This window comes from Myotis nattereri (assembly GCF_964212035.1).
Source record: "Myotis nattereri genome assembly, chromosome: 21".
In the NCBI taxonomy this organism is placed as follows: Eukaryota; Metazoa; Chordata; class Mammalia; order Chiroptera; family Vespertilionidae; genus Myotis; species Myotis nattereri.
In genome coordinates this window covers 15,120,758-15,139,431 of record NC_138097.1, presented here as the reverse complement: position 1 = coordinate 15,139,431, position 18,674 = coordinate 15,120,758, and the positions used below count along the sequence as shown (strand labels likewise).

The window sequence follows — 18,674 nt, the reverse complement described above, 5'->3', positions numbered from 1 at the left end:
TTAACATAATCTTTAAATGGCCATTAGAGATTTTAACACACCTCTTTCCATAATTGCTAAAACAAGTAGACAAAATCCATAAGGATACAGAAAACTTGAAAGACATTATCAACCAATTTGATCTACCAAACAGAGAGAGCACTTCCTGCAACAATAACAGGACACATTCTTTTGGAGCGTGCACGGGAGATAGACCGTATTTCGCAGAAATCAATGCGGTAGAAGAGAGAGAAACAATAAAAGAAATAAAAATCGAAAGGTGATTTCCTTGAAAAGATCAATGATACTGCTAAAACTCTAGCTAGGACGAGCAAGAACAAAAGTTACAAATGATCAATATCAGAAATTAAAGGGAGACATTATCACAGAACCTATAGACATTGAAAAGATAACAAAGAAATACTATGGACGACTTTAGTGCCTATCATTGTAACCCAGATCAGAGATCTTGTCCTTAGATGTGTTTGAGGCGCATAAAAAGCCCAACAGTGTAGAAACAGGAATGAAGAATGGCTCTGAGTACACACATGTAGCACATCTGTTGTCATGTTAGTCTCCATTCCAAAAGGTGACCTCTGAGATGGGGGTTTTTGCATGAACAAATAAGCCTTGTACTATCAACACCCTTCTTAGCCGGCTCAAGACGAGGCTTGGCAAAAGGTTCTGACGGCCAAATCAGGACTAGGAGACACGAGAGAAAGAAACCATAGTGTTGAGACTACTAATAACCTGAGTTTTAAGAGAAAAACAAAGATGATGATGATGATCCCCTCTATCCAGATTTGCCCTGATGGAATCTGTCAGCCATGAGGCAAATACAGGACTGGCAACAGACTGAATGGGCCGAGGAAGGAACAGTTCAAGATTATTCCCAAATGTTTGAGCAAGGAGCTCGAAATGAGGAAAACAGAAACTTGGCCATTAGATGTCCGTATCTTCTGGAGGGATAAGTTACCAAAACAGAGTTTCTGGCTCTGACCACGTTCATGACGCTTTAAATAAATAAAAAAAAAAAAGTTAGTCCTTTGTTCATATAGTCTCCATGACAAAAAGATCATGGCAACTGCAGGTAGTCAACATCCACAGTTCTGGTAAGTTCTTGCGCATGTGCCCCATGGGTAAGAGAAAGTACTTCAGAAGAAACGCCAGACCCTCACCGGACCCGGCCCACAGGTTATATTTCCTGCCCTGGGACCCCTTGCGGTTACACAAATCACACCCACGTTGCGTTCCCATCAGGCTGAAAATAGAGCTGTACATATTTTCAGCGCAGAGGGAGCTGGCTTTTGTTTTTGGCAGCGTGTCTGCTACTGTTTATATCCGAACATCCTAATAATACAGCCCACGGTTACACCCAGCCTTCCCAGCCGTTGCCCGTATTTACTTCCTCTGCATCTGTCTCAGGAGATGCAGCCAGAGTTCCAACTCTGAACAAAAGGAAGCAGAACCCACCATCCGGACATGGGAGCCAAGCCTTGAGTCAGTCTTTTCAGGGAATCAGACTCACTGAGCAGATGCTGTGGCCACCTTCAAGCCTCAGCCTCCGTACCTTTCACTGAAGGCAATGAGGAAGTCTCTCAGAGCAAGCCAAGGCTTCAAGCATGTATATTTCTCTGGAAAGTGACGCTGGCCTTAAAGACAAACTACTCCTTTGGCTTTAGCTCTAGGTCAAGTGGCCTGCCCAGACATCATGAATAGGGTGGAGGGGGTCCTCTGGAAACACTTTCATTCAGTGCACACAAAACATGGTTGCACATCTTTTAAGCAGCCATCTGAAACTCTGAATTACTGGCTACAAAGTATTAATGACCAGCTACAAAGTATGCTCATCAAACACATGAGAAACCAGGAACCTAAAATTATAATAAAACAGAAATGGCCCCTAGACTACGTCGGTTCAGATCGCCAGTGAATCCTAGAGTCTGACCCTCTTCTGTCTTGGCATATGGTAGTTCTGCCCAGTTTCTGATCCTTGCTACCCTCTTGTTTAAGAACGGCCTCAGGAATGCTTATCCTGTCAGCTACGGAACGGCGCTGGGCGAAAGCTCCTGTCATTCACCAACTTGGGGGGCCAACGCTGGCTTACTAAAGGACGTGGAGGAAAATAGGCATGTAGATACCAAGGGGATTCTGCTAACCATGAAAATTATTACATATCCCAGTCTGAGCATGTGATTTAGCATTGCCAACCATTTATCCTAAGAGCCTGAAGTCATAGGCATTAGGAGAGAGTAGCCAGGGGACTGTCACACAGTGAGGAAGAGGAATGTGTATGTGTGGACTTGGATGGGGGACCGAGGAGGGTGGTGACAAGGAATACTATCAACTTATGTGTTATTATTTGGGGGGGGGGGATTCAGAAAGGAAGTAAGATTTAGGATGCTGGGGTTGATGGTGAGAACAAGAGCTATCTGAAGATAAAGACCAATGTACGTAGCCTCAGGGGAATCTAAGGCCTGATGCATTAGAACTGCATTAGAACTACCCTGAAACTATACAGACCTGACAAAGGGAAGAGAGACCAGAGTGCAGAATAAGCCAATATGCAGGGGATGTAAGACAGGATGGGAATTCTGAAGCTAATCTACAGTGATTGTTAGGATGCCAATGGGAGGGACTGGAGCTGTAAATGTGTAATACCAAAATGATGGGCTCACAATCTCAATTTTATGATTATTGTCATGCTTCATCTCTGTGATGGTTACCTTATCAGTACACTGAATACAGTTTATAGAAAATGATGCTTTTGAATCCACACTTACAAATCTTAAAAGATTAACTCACTCAATTAGCGAATACCTAGTATTTTTATTGTTGTTGTTAATCCTCCCCGAAGGATATTTTTCCCATTGCTTTTCAGAGAGAGTGGAAAGGAGGGAGGGAGGGGGAGAGAAACAGAAGAGAGACACATCGATTGGTTATCTCCTGCATACGCCCCACTTGGCAGTGAGGGTGGGGATGGAACCTGCAACCCAGGTGCATGCCCTTGACCAGGAATGAAACTCTTCCATGTGAAGGCCAACGCTCTGACCACTGAACCACGCCAGCCAGGGCCTTACCAAGTATTTAATCCGAATCAGGGACATTGCTCTGAGTGCTTAGAAATGTCTAGTGAACATATGAACAAATTTCAAGCTCCTTAGTATGAAAAGTAAACTTCCAGAGATAAAAATAGATTGCAAACATACACATGATCACTTGAGATCTGAAGTATACCTAATACCATTATCTTTTTAAAAAATATATTGTTATGGATTTCAAAGAGAAAGGGAGAGGGAGAGAGAGCTAGAAACATAAATGATGAGAAAGGATCATGGATTGGCTGCCTCCTGCACTCCCCACACTGTGGATCGAGCCCGAAACCCAGGCATGTGCCCTTGACCTGGAATCAAACCTGGGACCTTTCAATCCCGCAGGCCGACGCTCTATCCACTCAGCCAAGCCAGCTAGGGTCCCAATACCATTATTTTTTAAAAACACTAATTAAAGATAATGAAATTCAAAGTGGAAGATAATTGGAGAGCACTTCTGAGTATTTTTTAGAAGAATTATAGGGAAAATCTGCTACAACTTGTGTGACAAACTGCAGTATAAGAGATGGTGCACCTGTCCAAGGTGCTTACAGAAGGCAATGTCCTGAGGAAGAAGTGATGGTTTAGTTTCTAGGACTTCTCCCAACATGAAAGGTCTCGGACAGAAAAAACATGCATTTGTATGTATAAATAACAACTGATATACATATACATGTAATAAAAAGAACTGGTCACCTCAAAGAAACGGTCCAGGATGGCAAGAACATGGACTGAAAGCATCGGATCTGGGGCTGCATCCTACCAGCTATTGTGCATGAGCCATGAGACCTTCAGAAAATGACTATCGGAATCTGTTTTTCCGTAAGTGAAACGAGAGGAATGTAAAAAGTAAATGCCCGTATCTCCTATCCATCCCCTTCTTCCCACTGTGACCACGAAAGCATTTTATCCGGCCTGGACTCCCACAATGGCAGCCTAGCTGATGCCCACAGTCAGAATGACCCTGTGTAAACATACCCTGAGAAGTGCTGTATCCAAACAAAGCAAATTCCTCACCAGGGTGGTCGAGACCTTGCTTTTCCAGGTCCCTGCTGCGCCTCCAGCTGCCCTGCCGCTCCCCATTTACCCAGGTGCTCCTGTCACACGGCCCAGCCAGTTCCCTCCTACTTCAGGGCCTGGACTTGCTGTTCGCTCTTCCTAAAACCCCTTCCCCTTGGTGTAACAGGCATGTTCTTATCCTGCAGGGATCCTTTTTGTTTTGTTTTTTTAATGACATCACCTGAGAAGGATCTTTATCTAAAATAGGGCTTGCCCGGCCGGCATGGCTCAGTGGTTGAGCATCGACCTATGAACCAGGAGGTCATGGTTCGATTCCGGGTCAGGGCACAGGCCCGGGTTGTGGGCTTGATCCCCACTGTGGGGCGTACAGGAGGCAGCCAATCCATGATTCTCATCATTGATGTTTCTATCTCTCTCGCCTTCTGCCTTCCTCTCTGAAATCAATGCAAATATTTAAAAAAATAAAACTTTAAAATCGCATCTATGAGGCCAGTAAGCCTGTGATTTTGCTCCACATAAAGGTTTTCATGCCCAGTTCGAGCACAGAGCTCCTCACATTTTAGCATTCTTTAAATGTATGACATTCCTATGAGACTGAGATCTTCTCTCTCCCCTTCCTCTTGTCCTTTTCCCTGCCCCATCCCCCGACATGTAAAATCATGGAGTCAAGCATGAAAAGGTCCTAACACTAGGCTCTCCCCAGTGCCTGAGGACAGAAGTTTTAAAGCACGAGTATGACTTCGTAACAGAAATCACATTTCAGAGAAACTAAAATGAATATTATCTTGGAGCAACTTCAAAATGCCCGTGACCCACTGCTCCCAGGCCAGGCCTGGCAGGTCAAACCACCGCCTGGGAGCGGTGACAGAGGGACAACACCATCGCACGCCTGTCCCAGCCCCTCGTCCAATGTGGTATTTCACTGGCTCCCGTGTCGATTCTTCTGGGCCCATTATTGGCCTCAATGGACCAATGAAAAGAATGAGGGTGCCGCAAGCAATAAACTGAATTGATGAATCGATAAAATAGCTCCACGATTTCCTTGGCCAGGGCAATGCGTTACACTTTGCCTGGACTGCCCAGCTGCGTACTCACTCAAGGTAGGAACGGAGGTTCCTTTCGGCATCTCTGAACCACTTGGGAGGCTTCCAATTTCCCCTGCTTTTGCCAGAAAACTGCTAAACTTCCAATAAGCACGCCGTCAGTCACCCAATATTCCCAGACTCCCAACTTCTGACTGGAGGAGTCCTTACTAATTTTAGATCCCAGGATGCCTTCTGTGAGCAATTAGCCCTGCAGAGGCTCCGCCCCCATCCTGCTTAGACACCTCACACTGAGCAAACAAACACGGCTATCAACAGTCTGGGGCTGGACCTGAAAAGCAGTCAAAGCCAAGCCAACAGGACCACATCGCCACTTAGTAAATACGTTGATTGGAGAACCTTCCAGAGTTGTGAGCAAAGAGATGGCAGAAACAACAGAAAAGGCTCTGACAAAAGACAGAGCGACTCAGAGACAGAGGCAGGCGAAGAAAGATGCCCAGACGGATGGGGGCGGGGGTGGGCGGTGAGGGGGCAGGGATGACAGGGAAGGAGGGACAGACAGACATCGCAGGAAAGAGCAACTCTAAAGGGGAATCTCTCCCTTTGAGATTTTCAAGAATAGGAGGTTCTCCTGAGAATAAGAATGCATTTTGAAGCAGTTACAGTGACATTTAAGCAGTAAGTGGCTCACTGCTGATTCTTAAGTCCCACTGGTTTTGTTCAGAAAGTACTTTATTTTATTCATCCTCACCCAAGGATATTTTTCCCATTGATTTTTTTTATTTTAGAAAGAGTGGAAGGGAGGGGGAGAGACACACAGAGAGAAACACTAATGTGAAAGAGACAGACGACACATCGACTGGTTATCTCCTACACTCATTGGGGACTTACCCTGCAACTGAGGTACATGCCTTTGACCGGAATTAAACCTGGGACCCTTCAAGTCCACAGGCCGGCCCAAACCAGCTCAGCTAGGACCAGATATTCCTTTAAGAATCCGAAAATCGCCAACCCGATCCCCCACCCGCAATGCTCACACATACTCCTCAGGCCTTCTCCCTGCAGGTGGCCGGGGCGCAGCTATGGGATTCCAGGGGAAAGGGCCTGAGAGGTGGCCTTACCTTCAGCAGCACCACGTCCACAGTCCTGTCCACCTTGGAGATGTCACACAGGCTGTAGCGCCGCTTGTGCCGCTCGTACATTCTGACCGAGGGCAGGAGGGAGGAACAATGCCGAAGTGCCCGGGGTCACTTGGGGGACCAGCGCACCCGGCCAGTCCCGAGTTCCAAACTCCTCCCGGTGAGCTGCAGGGGACAGGGCCTTCCAGACGGCGCTCTACGCGAAACCCTCCAAGGGCCAAAGAGGAATCAAAAAGAACCCAGCGGAATCCACTTCCCTGAACTGACCCGGAACTTTCTGACAACTTCGGAGCGCCGGGATAATGAGTTTATAATTCATAATATAAACAGTGCGTGCCTCCTGGTGCTATACAAGCACACGCTGCTTCCATCACTGGTGATGACTCCAGTAGAAAAACTAAGCATGAACTGGCTGAGCATAATGGCCGGCGCACGTGGGGGAAAGACCAGAGCAGACAATACGAATCCAGTACGTACTCGGTCAGGAAAAGAGAAAAAAAGGGAAGACAACGCGATTGCAAAGGGATGGCATAAAAAAAAAATTCCCATTCAACTGTTCTTGTTTTAAAGAAAAAAAAAAGAGAAGGAGAATCAAATTTTCTTTATGGAAAAAAAAAGCACAAGCCTGGAGATCCTGTCTGAAGCAAAGAGCCTTTCAGGTCCGCGTCTGCTCCCAGGCAGCAGGGCTGGGTTCTGATTTAAGTTGGAAATATGTAATGACAGCAGCGGAGAAGGAGGAAAAGGCCCCTCCCCCTGCCCCCTCCCTCTCTTCAGGGCGCTGGCCCTGCCCAAGCCCAGCCCGTCCTCCCTTCTCCTCACTCACAGGGACGTCAAGACTTGCCCTTTCAGCTCCGCACCAACAGCCTGGGAGGCTTGAAAAGCTAATTGCAGTGGTGGGAGCATGATTCACCCGCGAAGGAAGGAGAGAAAAACAAGGCTTCCTTTTCCAGCGCTTCCTCCTCCTCCAACTGTCCCCTGTGAGCAGGCTCTGTGGGTCCAGATGCTTCGATGTCAGGCAGGAGTAACGGAGGGAGGGGGTGTCACCCTGAACACCACCAGCATGTGCACGCGCTTCTCTCTCCCTCCAAGGACAGAGAATTGAAGCGACCCAAGGCACACACTGCAGCTCCGTGCCAAACGCAAACCAGTGATTTAACCTGAGAAAAATGTGAGCCAAATATTTCAGGGTTGTTTCTCTAGGATCCAGAAGTGGCCACAAAGGTGTCCGACAAGATTTAAACATCATCAAGAGTTCAGCTTTTTATTTTTTTGTTTTTCGAGGGGGTTGATGAACAGAAGGGGGCCTTAAAGAGGATTAAAGAGGAAAGCAGGAAAATGAATGGGGACGTGTGTCACCGCTCTTTGTGACAAAGGAAGTCACCTGGCTGGGACTGCTCTGCCTACGAAGCGTCCACTCACATGCAGGGAGCCCTGCGGAGCCCTGTGCAGCCTTGTGCAGGGCTGCTACCCATTTGCCTGTTTTTTACTATTTGAGACCTCGCTAGCCCCACCCTTTGGAACATTCTCCAGGGCCAGACCTCTTCCAGAATTCGCTCTCTCACTCCAGACATTCCCTCACTGAGGTTGAAAATGATTTGGGAGAGAAAGGAGGAAGGGAGGAGGCACTGGGGGAAGTAAAGGGAGAAAGAGTGAAGAAAGAAAGAAGAAATAGAAAGATTTGTCTCCCGGGGCATTAGCCTGATTTTCCTCAAATGGCCAGGTGTCCTAGCTGGACCTGGAGGGTATGAATGAGGGGGTTCAAATGCCACAGCAGCAAGGAAGAAAAGAGACTGAATACCACGGGGATGGCAAACAGAGCTGGAGAGGGGGTTTTTCAGGAACTGTATGTACAAGGGGAAGAGACGTCTGATGAGTCACCATTTCCCCAGGCCAGGCATTCACTTGTTAACTAGCTCAAAGGACAGGAGGCGGCCAGTCGGGCTATAATGCCAGCATTCTCCATCTATATGCTAACTCGCAGCTGTAGCTATAACCACTCAGAGCCCCGACCCCCCAGCCCTCCCAGCCCTCACTGCTCCGGGAGGGATCCCCCAGCCTCACTGCCAGCCCTCACCGCTAGGGAGAGCAGACAGCCTCCCTCCCCACGTGCCCCAGGGGGCGTGGGCTCCTTGACGTCCCCAACATGTACAGTGAGACAGGGGCGCTGCCCATCACAGTGATGGTGGGGACCAGTAGAAACAAGATGATTAGGGCAAGATTAAAAGTTGTCAGTAAAAGTCTTGCTCAGGCTTATTACCGAAAGGGCGGGAACCTGGTCAGCAATTTACAAATACTTTGAAACTATATGATCTAAGGCACCAACGGAAAGATCCTTTAGGCTTCAGTGTATGGAAAATTGAATAATGTCTTATCTTTTCGGTACGAGCTTTCACCAAGCTGTAATTTAGCACTCTTTCCCCTCCCCACATGCACACGGAGCTGCCTCCCTTCTGTCCTCAATATGGTTTATTCCTCTCTGCCGCTCCCTTCTGTTTTAATTAGATTCAAATGTTTCCTGCTTCCAAGGTTCCCAGGATCTCTCTAGGGACCAGATGCTTTAATCACAATAAAGCCTTTCTACGCCCAGCCTCCCCTATTGACATAAATGTACATAATCTATACTGATTTAACAGCTATTTTGTGCCGTGCAGTGAAGGCAAACAAAATAAATAACAAGGTTTGTCCTTAAGAAGTTTATATAATTAGAGAGGAATCTGCTTCAAAATAATATAATTATCTGAAATGGCCCAGATTACTGTTTTGAGACATATAGATGAACCTTTTCAATTTCTGACTGTCTGCTGGCTTTGTGCTACCCGCTGCGAATGGAGATTTCTTACTTTTTCTGGACACATAAATGTATTTCAACGATTTGGAATCGTCTTTACGTATTCTGTTCCTTCTTGGAGCAGAAATGCCCTGGATGGGGAAGAGTCTGTTTTTCTCTCCCCTCTGGATCGGATCAGCACTCCCCAACAGGAGACAGACTCCGTAGTCCTGTGCTTTTGCTGCTGATGTGACAATTCCAAGTTTTTATCAAAAACATCTGGACCCACTGAACAGTTATTCTGTTAGAATTTTGAAACGCCGCAACCAATCAGTTCAAATCCAAACTAGAGCTGAGAGTTACAAATTTTCGTTTTGAGAATGTTCCCTCTTTCCTTTAATTTTGGGAACTTGTAATTATGTAATAATCTATGTATTATTTACAATTGTTATTTACAAGATTAATGATCCCTCCTTCTCTCTGTGTCCTTCTATCCACAACAAGGGTTTCCAAATTCCTCAAGAGAAGAACCAGAGCTTTTAGTCTGTTCAGACCACAGGCCCGACATGTGTTCTTAAAATTCCAGAAAATGAAGAATAACAGTGTTTTATGCATTTATAGCATTTCTGTTCAAGAATTATTTTTTCTCCTGGTTTGTTCAATGACAAGATCTAACCCCCAACCCGAATTATTTAACCTTCTTACAGGGCACCTCTATTTGGCTCCTTTTGTTCCAGGCGGGGCAGAGCCCTGCCTGAGTCCCACAGTCGGTTCTGCGTCAGGGCGCCACCTAGTGGGCGTGCTGAGGATCCAAACAGACGCTCAAGGCCAGTAAAAGGAACAGCAGCATATGACTGGTTGCTGGTTAAGTGACTCACCAGTGACTCATTCAGTCTCAGCAGGAACACCAGGTAGGAGTGTGAAAATCAGGGGTTCTTTCCATTCTGGGGTGTGCCATTATCTCCCTGAGCGACCTGGGACAATGACGCTGACTCTCTGGACTTAGGTTTTCAAAACTGAACACTGAGAGAGTATGGACACTGTAGCATACCTGACATTCCTTCTTGATCTGATACCGTCAGTCCGAGACTAAAAAGTATTTATCACCTGACACATAGCTAGCTCATAGGGACGGAGAAATCTGCTCAAAACCTGTTGTAGAAAACATGCAGTATATTCTTGCACAATGACATCTGCCACCTCCACTTTTCACATGAAATGGGAAGGAAGGAGAAGTCTACCACAGTTGACAATTTTCATCAATCTATGATTTCATTAACTGAAGCATGTGAGTCATTCAGAGTTGCACATCTGTTGGCCAAACTGACTAGAATACAGGTGAAACATGAGCCTCCACTTGAGCAACTCCAGGCTGCTGAGAATAACAGTCTGCGTAAAATATGATGTTTGAACTTGACAGGAGAAAGGGGAACATTATTTACAATGGCTGCATAGGCACTGTTTCCATCTCAGGTTTCCTTTTTTTTTTTTTTTAATATATTTTATTGATTTTTTACAGAGAGGAAGGGAGAGAGATAGAGAGTTAGAAACATCGATGAGAGAGAAACATCGATCAGCTGCCTCCTGCACATCCCCAGTAGGTACATGCCCTTGACCGGAATCGAACCTGGGACCTTTCAGTCCGCAAGCCGACGCTCTATCCACTGAGCCAAACCGGTTTTGGCTCAGGTTTCCTTTTTAATCTCAGGGTAGAGGTTCAAGCACTACTGGTCCTGCATTTCTTTGACCAGGTTTGGAGGCCCCAAGGCTGAGAGAGTGAAAGGAGAACAGGAAGGCCTTTAGGGTGAGCAACCAGCTCCTCTTTTCAAATCAGTCTAGACAGCAGCAAGCCACTCCATTGCTTTAACCCTCTAGGGCAGTGGTTCTCAACCTTCCTAATGCCGCGACCCTTTAATACAGCTCCTCGTGTTGTGGTGACCCCCAACCATAAAATTATTTTCGTTGCTACTTCATAACTGTAATTTTGCTACTGTTTTGAATCGTAATGTAAATATCTGATATGCAGGATGTATTTAGGCGACCCCTGTGAAAGGGTCGTTCGACCACCAAAGGGTCACAACCCACAGGTTGAGAACCGCTGCTCTAGGGCTTTGCAAGAAGAAACCTTAAGACAATTTAGCTGGGAGCTAACAATGGCAAAAAGAAATTAAGATGGGAGAATATAAGAAAAGACAAAGCTTTAAAAAGGTCTCTTTGCAAACTTGTGCTCCTTACAGGAGATGTTATTGTCTACAGACGAGAAGTCACACTCAGAGTCTAAGTCAGCTGTACCAGGGCACACAGCTCATAAAACAGGTTTGCATTAAACTGAGTTCTGTAAATCTTTCTTTCCACCAAATGTCTTTTTAAAAAATGCATTTTTATTGATTTCAGAGAGGAAGGGAGAGGGAGAGAGAATCACTGATCGGCTGCCTCCTGCACGCCACCTACTGGAGATCGAACCCGAAACCCAGACATGTGCCCTGACTGGGAATTGAACTGTGACCTCCTGGTTCATAGGTCGAAGCTCAACCACTGAGCCACGCCGGCCGACCATGGAGCAGTAGTTCTTTAACAAGGTCAACATGGACCAGGAACGCAGATGGAAGAGTCAGTCTTGGGAAAAGAAGAAAAAAGCCTCTTCATTTGAGGCAAAGGGAAAGAAGTAATAAAAGACAGATATTTATAGCTTTTTTTCCTGGCCAATCCCCAAGTGCCTAATTTGGACGGAACTTCTGGTGTCCTGAACAATCCCCACCAGAGGCTGACATGCCAGTGACCATTGGGATAAAGAGCACTGGGCTGCTCTCAGGCGGGACTCTGGGAGAAAAGCCCAGCAGCATGGCGGCCTCTGTGGCCTTTTCTCACCTCTCCTTGGGCCTCCTCTCCTGCAGCCGCACAAGTCAGATGGCTGTGCTCAGACTGGATCCCACACCTGGCTGCCTCCATGCCCCTGCCCCAGCCCTGAGCACTCCTGTCACACGGGAAGCATCCACTGGTCATCACAGTTAGCTGGGTATCTGTTATACAAGGCTCTTGAGCAAGATAGGTCCTATTTCTTTGGATTTCCTTCAGGTTCCTGGCCTTCGCATTCAACAAATGGTTCCTGTTTGAATGAATAAACAGCCATCGCTGTCTGAAAAGACGACATTCTCAGGACTAGGTCTAACTAGTGCCTGGCAATCTAGGTTCAGAAGCTCCTTCATTCGTCAATTTCAGTACCCATGGGTTCTTGGATACAGAGGTACACACTAGAGGAAAGGGGCATCTCTACTCCGCTCATCACAAGCAAGTGACATGAGCACTTGGGCCTTATCAATAAATGGGACGTCTCAGCCCTGGCCAGTGGATAGAGCACGGGCCCGCAGGCTAAAGGGTCGCAGGTTTGATTTTGGTCTACGGCACGTTCCTCAGTTGTGAGAGGCAACCAATCAATGTGTCTCACCATCGATGTTTCTCTCTCTCTCTCTGTCTTCGCCCTCCCTTCCATTCTCTCTAAAAATCAACAGAAAAATATCCTTGGGTGAGGATTAACAACAACAACAAAAAACAACAACACACACACACACACACACATATATACATACTCTGCACAAAATGGTGCATTACTAGAGACCAAGTTTCATGGGAGCATTTTGGTAATTTTTTCAGAAGTGTGCGTGCTGGGTCAGATGACTGGCAGCGCTGACTGGTGGTGAACTATATTAAGGACAGTGCATCGGACAAATCAGGTAACCCAAGGAGACAGTTTAAGGAACAGATAAGATCATAAAGTATTATCAGGGCCACCCCTTGAGCTTCCAGCACTGAGCAGGACACACGTGTCCCTCCGACTTGCCCTCTACAAGACGAGCAGTAACATCTCTCCTCAGCTTCCCCTAGGAGGATGCTATAAGAATAAGCATCAGTTATTTAATACTGCCTACTGCTACCACCTTTGTTTCATACAAGTATCGTTTTCTGGGTCTGAATTCTAATGGTTCTATGCCTCCAATTCTCAGGCTGATAAACCTGAGAAAGCTTAATCTGTTGTGTTTCACTACAAAGGCAATTATACAAACTGTACACAGACAGAGATGAGCCATTTTTCTTGGTTCAACCCTAAATGGGTATCAAAATAAGAAGCTTCCTTTTCTCCACCTGACTTTTAGTTGCAACTCCTGCCATACTGACTAAAACCAAGGTTTTGTTTTGTTTTGTTTTAATATGTTTTTGCTGATTTCAGAGAGGAAGGGAGAGGGGGAGAAAGAGAGAACATCACTGATGAGAATCATGGATCAGCTGCCTCCTGCACGCCCCACATTAGGGATTGAGCCTGCCACTCAGGCTAGTGCCCTGACTGGGAATTGAACCTTGACCTCCTGGTACATAGGTCGGTGCTCAACCATTTAGCCACTCTGGCTGGGCCAATATGAGTGATTCTTTAATGCAGGTTACTGTACTATTAGTAGGATTAGTGTCCACTGATGCACATCTTCACGAAGTAACAGTCAGTGCTAGCCATAATGACATTTCTGAGACATCAAGTGAAGGAAAAACATTGTTCAGTGTTTAATAAGCCAGCCAAGTGCAGAGATATTTTAGAAATATTCTACAGTACAGATTTCCAAATCAAAGCTCCAGCTCCAGCTACCTGAAACCCTCCGCTTCAAAAGATTCACTTGGCCCTAACTGGTTTGGCTCAGTAGATAGAGCGTCAGCCTGTGGACTAAAGGGTCCCAGGTTTGATTCCAGTCATGTACCAAGGAATCATGTACCTTGGTTGTGGGCACATCCCCAGTACAGGGTGTGCAGGAGGCAGCCGATCGATGTTTCTCTTTCATCGATGTTTCTAACTCTCTATCGCTCTCCCTTCCTCTCTCTAAAAAATCAATAAAATATATTTTAAAAAAAGAGATTAACTTGTTCAAGGTTCCATGGAGAAGAAATGCTCTAATCTAATTATAAGACGGTCTTCCTCCTGGGGCAGGTAATGTGGGGACTCACAAGCCACAATCCTCAGGAATGGAAGTTAAAAACACCTTGTGGAAGACTTCACACACATTTCCTCTCCCTGGCAAAGTCGAGTTCTCTCTCAGCTCAGCTACTCCTGTGACCATCAGAACACATATGCTTTGCAGCGGTGGGGAATAATGCATCCCTTTTAAAGGGCTGCCTTGTTAAACTGTAAAAATCAAAGGCATGCATTTGTGAAATATTTTAATTACTATCTATATATAAAAGGCTAATATTCTAAGTGTCTGACCCTCCAGGTAATGATGTCACATAACAACACCCGACTTCCTCTCCCTAGCGACTAGCCTCCTTGGAGTTTCTTCAGCCCAGGAACACCACTGGCTTTATAGCCAGGTGGAAACATTTTACACTGTAACCAAATGTCTGTGAAGCATTTTCCCGTGCCTCATCTCATTTGATCCTCACAGAAGTCTTGGAGTAGGTAGATAGGAGACTCAGTGGAATCCTACTTTCTTTTCATTCGCTGGAAAACAGAGATTTAGAAAGCTTAGAAACTTGACCCAACTGAAAAGAAGAAATGGTGGACTTTGAAAATGACTTTGTTTTCTCACTGCGCAGAATATAGTCAAACACTGTTACAGTTAAATATTTTACCCTTTGTTCTCCCTGCGTGATCTACAATAATAATCTGCTTCATGTTGATATTTACTGCTGTGTTGCTGACAATTACCTGAAAGAGAAGTTGGGGTGCTTCACTGGGCTGGAAAAAGTTTAGCTACATCAGAAAGCAGGTCTAATTACGCAAGTTTATCTATGTATATAAAGCTCTCACTGGTGCCAATTGCATGCGTGTGTTTCGATCTGTCACTGTCGATCGTGAATTTAGTTGATACTTCTATTATAGAGAAAGGGTGAAGAGCGATATTAAAATAGTTATTTTAATTAATTGCCTTGCAATGTGCACGAATTCGTGCACTGGGCTACTAGTTTGCTTGTAAAAAGACCTTCGTAAAGGTACATTCGTTTTGTGAAAATAAATGCCAATATTTAAAGTCCTGTCTTTTACATTAAAAATGGCCCAGCAGTGCCTCCACTTAGCAGCAGCTGTTTAAATTTCCTGAATAGTTATATGTATCGAAAAGCAAGAGGTTTGCTTGTAAAAACATTTGACAACTTCCACTTTTTAACTTACATATAGATTTGTGTAATCATCTCCCTCCATTACACTAAATTAGTTATGTGATCAAATCCTTTTCAGAGGAACAGAATCAACTAGCCCTTTCTTCTTCTTTTATTAGAATAAAAGCTCATTTCATATCCCCTCTTCTTTTCTCTATGCTCGGCGATGGATGACAAATTAGAGAAACAACTGCCAGAAGAATTAGACGGCGTGGCTCGACCACAGCTGCTGCTGCTGCCGTGCTTTCACAGCTTGGTCAGGTCCCTTGCAGGCGCTGTGAAGAGACTCACGTTTAGTGACCCTTCTGTCTTCTCCCCCCGCACCTCCCCACCACATTAAAGCTCTCCATCTTTCCTTTCCTCGGTGGTACCTCCCTCCTTCCTGCTCCCAGCTCCCACCACCTAGAGCTTTAAGGAGGGAGGATCGAGGCCACTTTTCACATCAGTCAAGTTCAGGGCACCTTCATGTTTATCCACTAACAAGCGGCTGGTATTAGATAACCCCTAGAGGGAGTCTAAGCTTTAAAAAAACAACATGATTTGTTCAGAGATCATATTCTTCAAAGGGCAGGCAATACTTTGTTTTCTGTATAACCCCCCTCCTTCCTGGAGAGCCGTGCCAAGAAACAGACACATGGCAGTACAGACACTGCCCGGCCAGGAATAAAACAGAGACAAGGAAACTCGGCATTAAGCACCGAGGAGCTTACCTCCCCCTTCCCCTCTTCCAGGGACAGTGAGCAGCTACAGACACTCTACCTATGACCCTACGCAGACGCCCATCATCTGAACTCACCATGGACAGGCATCTCCTAAGGACCTCCACTGGAGTGGGGTGTGCCAATGACTAACTGTTTCTCAGAGTCTATAGGACAGTCTTTTGACTTAAACAGCAGACCTTAAGAGCACTGCCCACCTTACAGTCTATACCAGTGGTTCTCAACCTTCTGGCCCTTTAAATACAGTTCCTCATGTTGTGGCCCAACCATAACATTATTTTCGTTGCTACTTCATCACTGTCATGTTGCTACTGTGATGAATCGCCATGTAAATATCTGATATGCAGGATGGTCTTAGGCGACCCCTGTGACAGGGTCGTTGGACCGCCAAAGGGGTCGCGACCCACAGGTTGAGAAGCGCTGGTCTGTACCAATCTTCAAACAGTATTTCTTCTCACAGCTTAGGAACTCCTTTGAATAGATTTAGGTGCCATCGCAATTGCATTAGAGTAACAGGTCAAGAGAGCCAGGATTAAGTCCTTTTCCTGAGACCAGAAGGAACAAACAGTCTCGGCCAAGGAGAAAAACAATCGCCGAGAGCCTGACGTGAAGCAGACCAGCACCAGGCTCAGCGCTAACGAGGGAGGAGGGCCCAGCTGTTTTCCTCCTCAGACCATCCCATTAGGGACACCTCAGGCTCCTGGGGAGGAGCACAGCCCATTGTGTTGGGAGTGCGATGTGACAGGAACAGGAGGTGCTCCATGGCAACACAATCATGACACATGCATCACTTTCTGGAACTGGAATCAAAAGACCGACTTCCTATTTCAAGGCCAGCAATGCTATCAACAGGGAAAAATCCCCGAGTGAAACAGTTAGTGTTCCACTTCAGGCCTCATGGTACAGCGCCACCACCAGCAAACAGCAGAAAGAACACTGTGTGGGCAGGCCTGACCCACAGGTAACGCCTCTCCGGGGCCCATGACCCGGGTGTCACTCCGGGTTCACTGCTTGCTCTCTCCACAGGTCTTCTTTCGGGTCCATCTTACTCGTCTGGCCCTTCATGGCATTCCCAGTTTCCACTACAATGTTCAACACACAAACCGGTGTGTGTGTGTGAAAAGCAAAGGCTCAATTTTGGGAAATGCACAATAGTAACTCCCGTAAGAGGGAATCCATTCTAACAGCACAATTTATTTAGGAATCTTTGTTGTAAGTGTTTAAAGTAAGGAACTCATGCATGAATACATGTGTGCCATCTGCCCTGCTGACAAGTCAGGCTAGAGCTCCCATAATCTTTGGCCTCACAGGGTGGATTAAGAGAAAAATTCCGAGCCTCTTAGAATGAATGTCCTGTTGCCCACAAAGTGGAGGTTACACATTTTATGGAGTCTGCGATTCTTGTCATGCACCCTCCTCCAGGCGGGCCCAGGCCCTGAACCAATCTCAAGAGGCCTGTGGCTGAGGCCCCCTCAGAGTAAACATAAAGTAACAAGGTAACATACATGAGTAGCACTATGGCCTGATAGAATTGGTAAACTCACTTTGCCACACTCTACATAGATAGACACACACACAGAAATATTATTCAGCCACAAAAAATGAATGAAATCTTGCCATTTGCACCAACATGGATGGGCTTCAATGGCATTATGCTAAGTGAAATAAGTCAGACAGAGAAGGACAAATACTGCATGACCTCTCATGTGTGGAATAAATCTACCTACCTAACTCACAGATACAGAGAACAGATTGGTGGTTGCAAGAGGTGGAGCTGGGAGGGGAGATGATGGGTGAACTGTTTCTGTTTTGTTTAAATAAAAAGAAATTTAAAGAAATGAACAGAAGTGAATAGTGCAAAAATATGGATGAAAAAAGTGGTAAGAGGAACCAAGAAATGACCTGTTTGGGGGGAACCAAGATGGAGGCATAGATAAACATCAGTACTCGCATTATGAGGGTGCCAGAAGAAGAACCTATTTGAAGAAATAATGACAAAACTTCCCTTACCTGGTGAAAGAAATAGATTTACAAGTCTAGGAAGCACAAAGAGTCCCAAACAAGCGGAACCCAAAGAGGCCTGCACCAAGACACATCATAATTAAAATGCCAAGGATTAAAGACAAAGAGAGAATCCTAAAAGCAGCAAGAGAAAAGCAGTTAGTCACCTACAAGGGAGCATCCATACGACTGTCAGTTGATTTTTCAACAGAAACTTTGCAGGCCAGAAGGGTGTGGCAAGAAATACTCAAAGTGATGAATAGCAAGGACCTACAACCAAGATTTCTCTGCCCAGCAAAGCTCTCATTTGGACTTGGAAGTCAAATAAAGAGTTTCACAGACAAGAATAAGCTAAAGGAGTTCATCACCACCAAACCAGTATTACATGAAATGTTAAAGGGTATTCTTTAAGAAAAGGAATAAAAAGAAGAAAGATAAAAAATAGATAAAAAATTACCATAAAATGGCAATAAAAACATACTTATCAACAACTGAATCTAAAAATAGAATCAGAGGCATGGAAACATAGGGGAGTGTGAAGAGATTAAGATCTGATATGCATACTAGAGGCCCAATGCAGGAAATTCGTGCAAGGGGTTCAGCCCTCGCAACCCTGGCTTCGTCCGGAAGGTCGTCCAGAAGGACATCCAGAAGGCCATTTGGCTGTCTGGTCTAATCAGAATATTATACTTTTATTACTATAAATAAGCATTATCTATGGACATAGATAATAGGGTGGTAAAGGCCTGGGTGGGGCAGGAACTGGGTGGAGGAGGACA

General features: G+C 45.6%; 1 protein-coding gene across 2 annotated transcripts in view; it reads right to left on the bottom strand.

Annotated features, from left to right (window-relative positions):
• Window positions 1-18,674, bottom strand: part of AKAP13 (A-kinase anchoring protein 13) — a 186,927-nt gene that overhangs the window by 60,922 nt on the left and 107,331 nt on the right. The gene's annotated exons all lie outside the window — the stretch shown is intronic.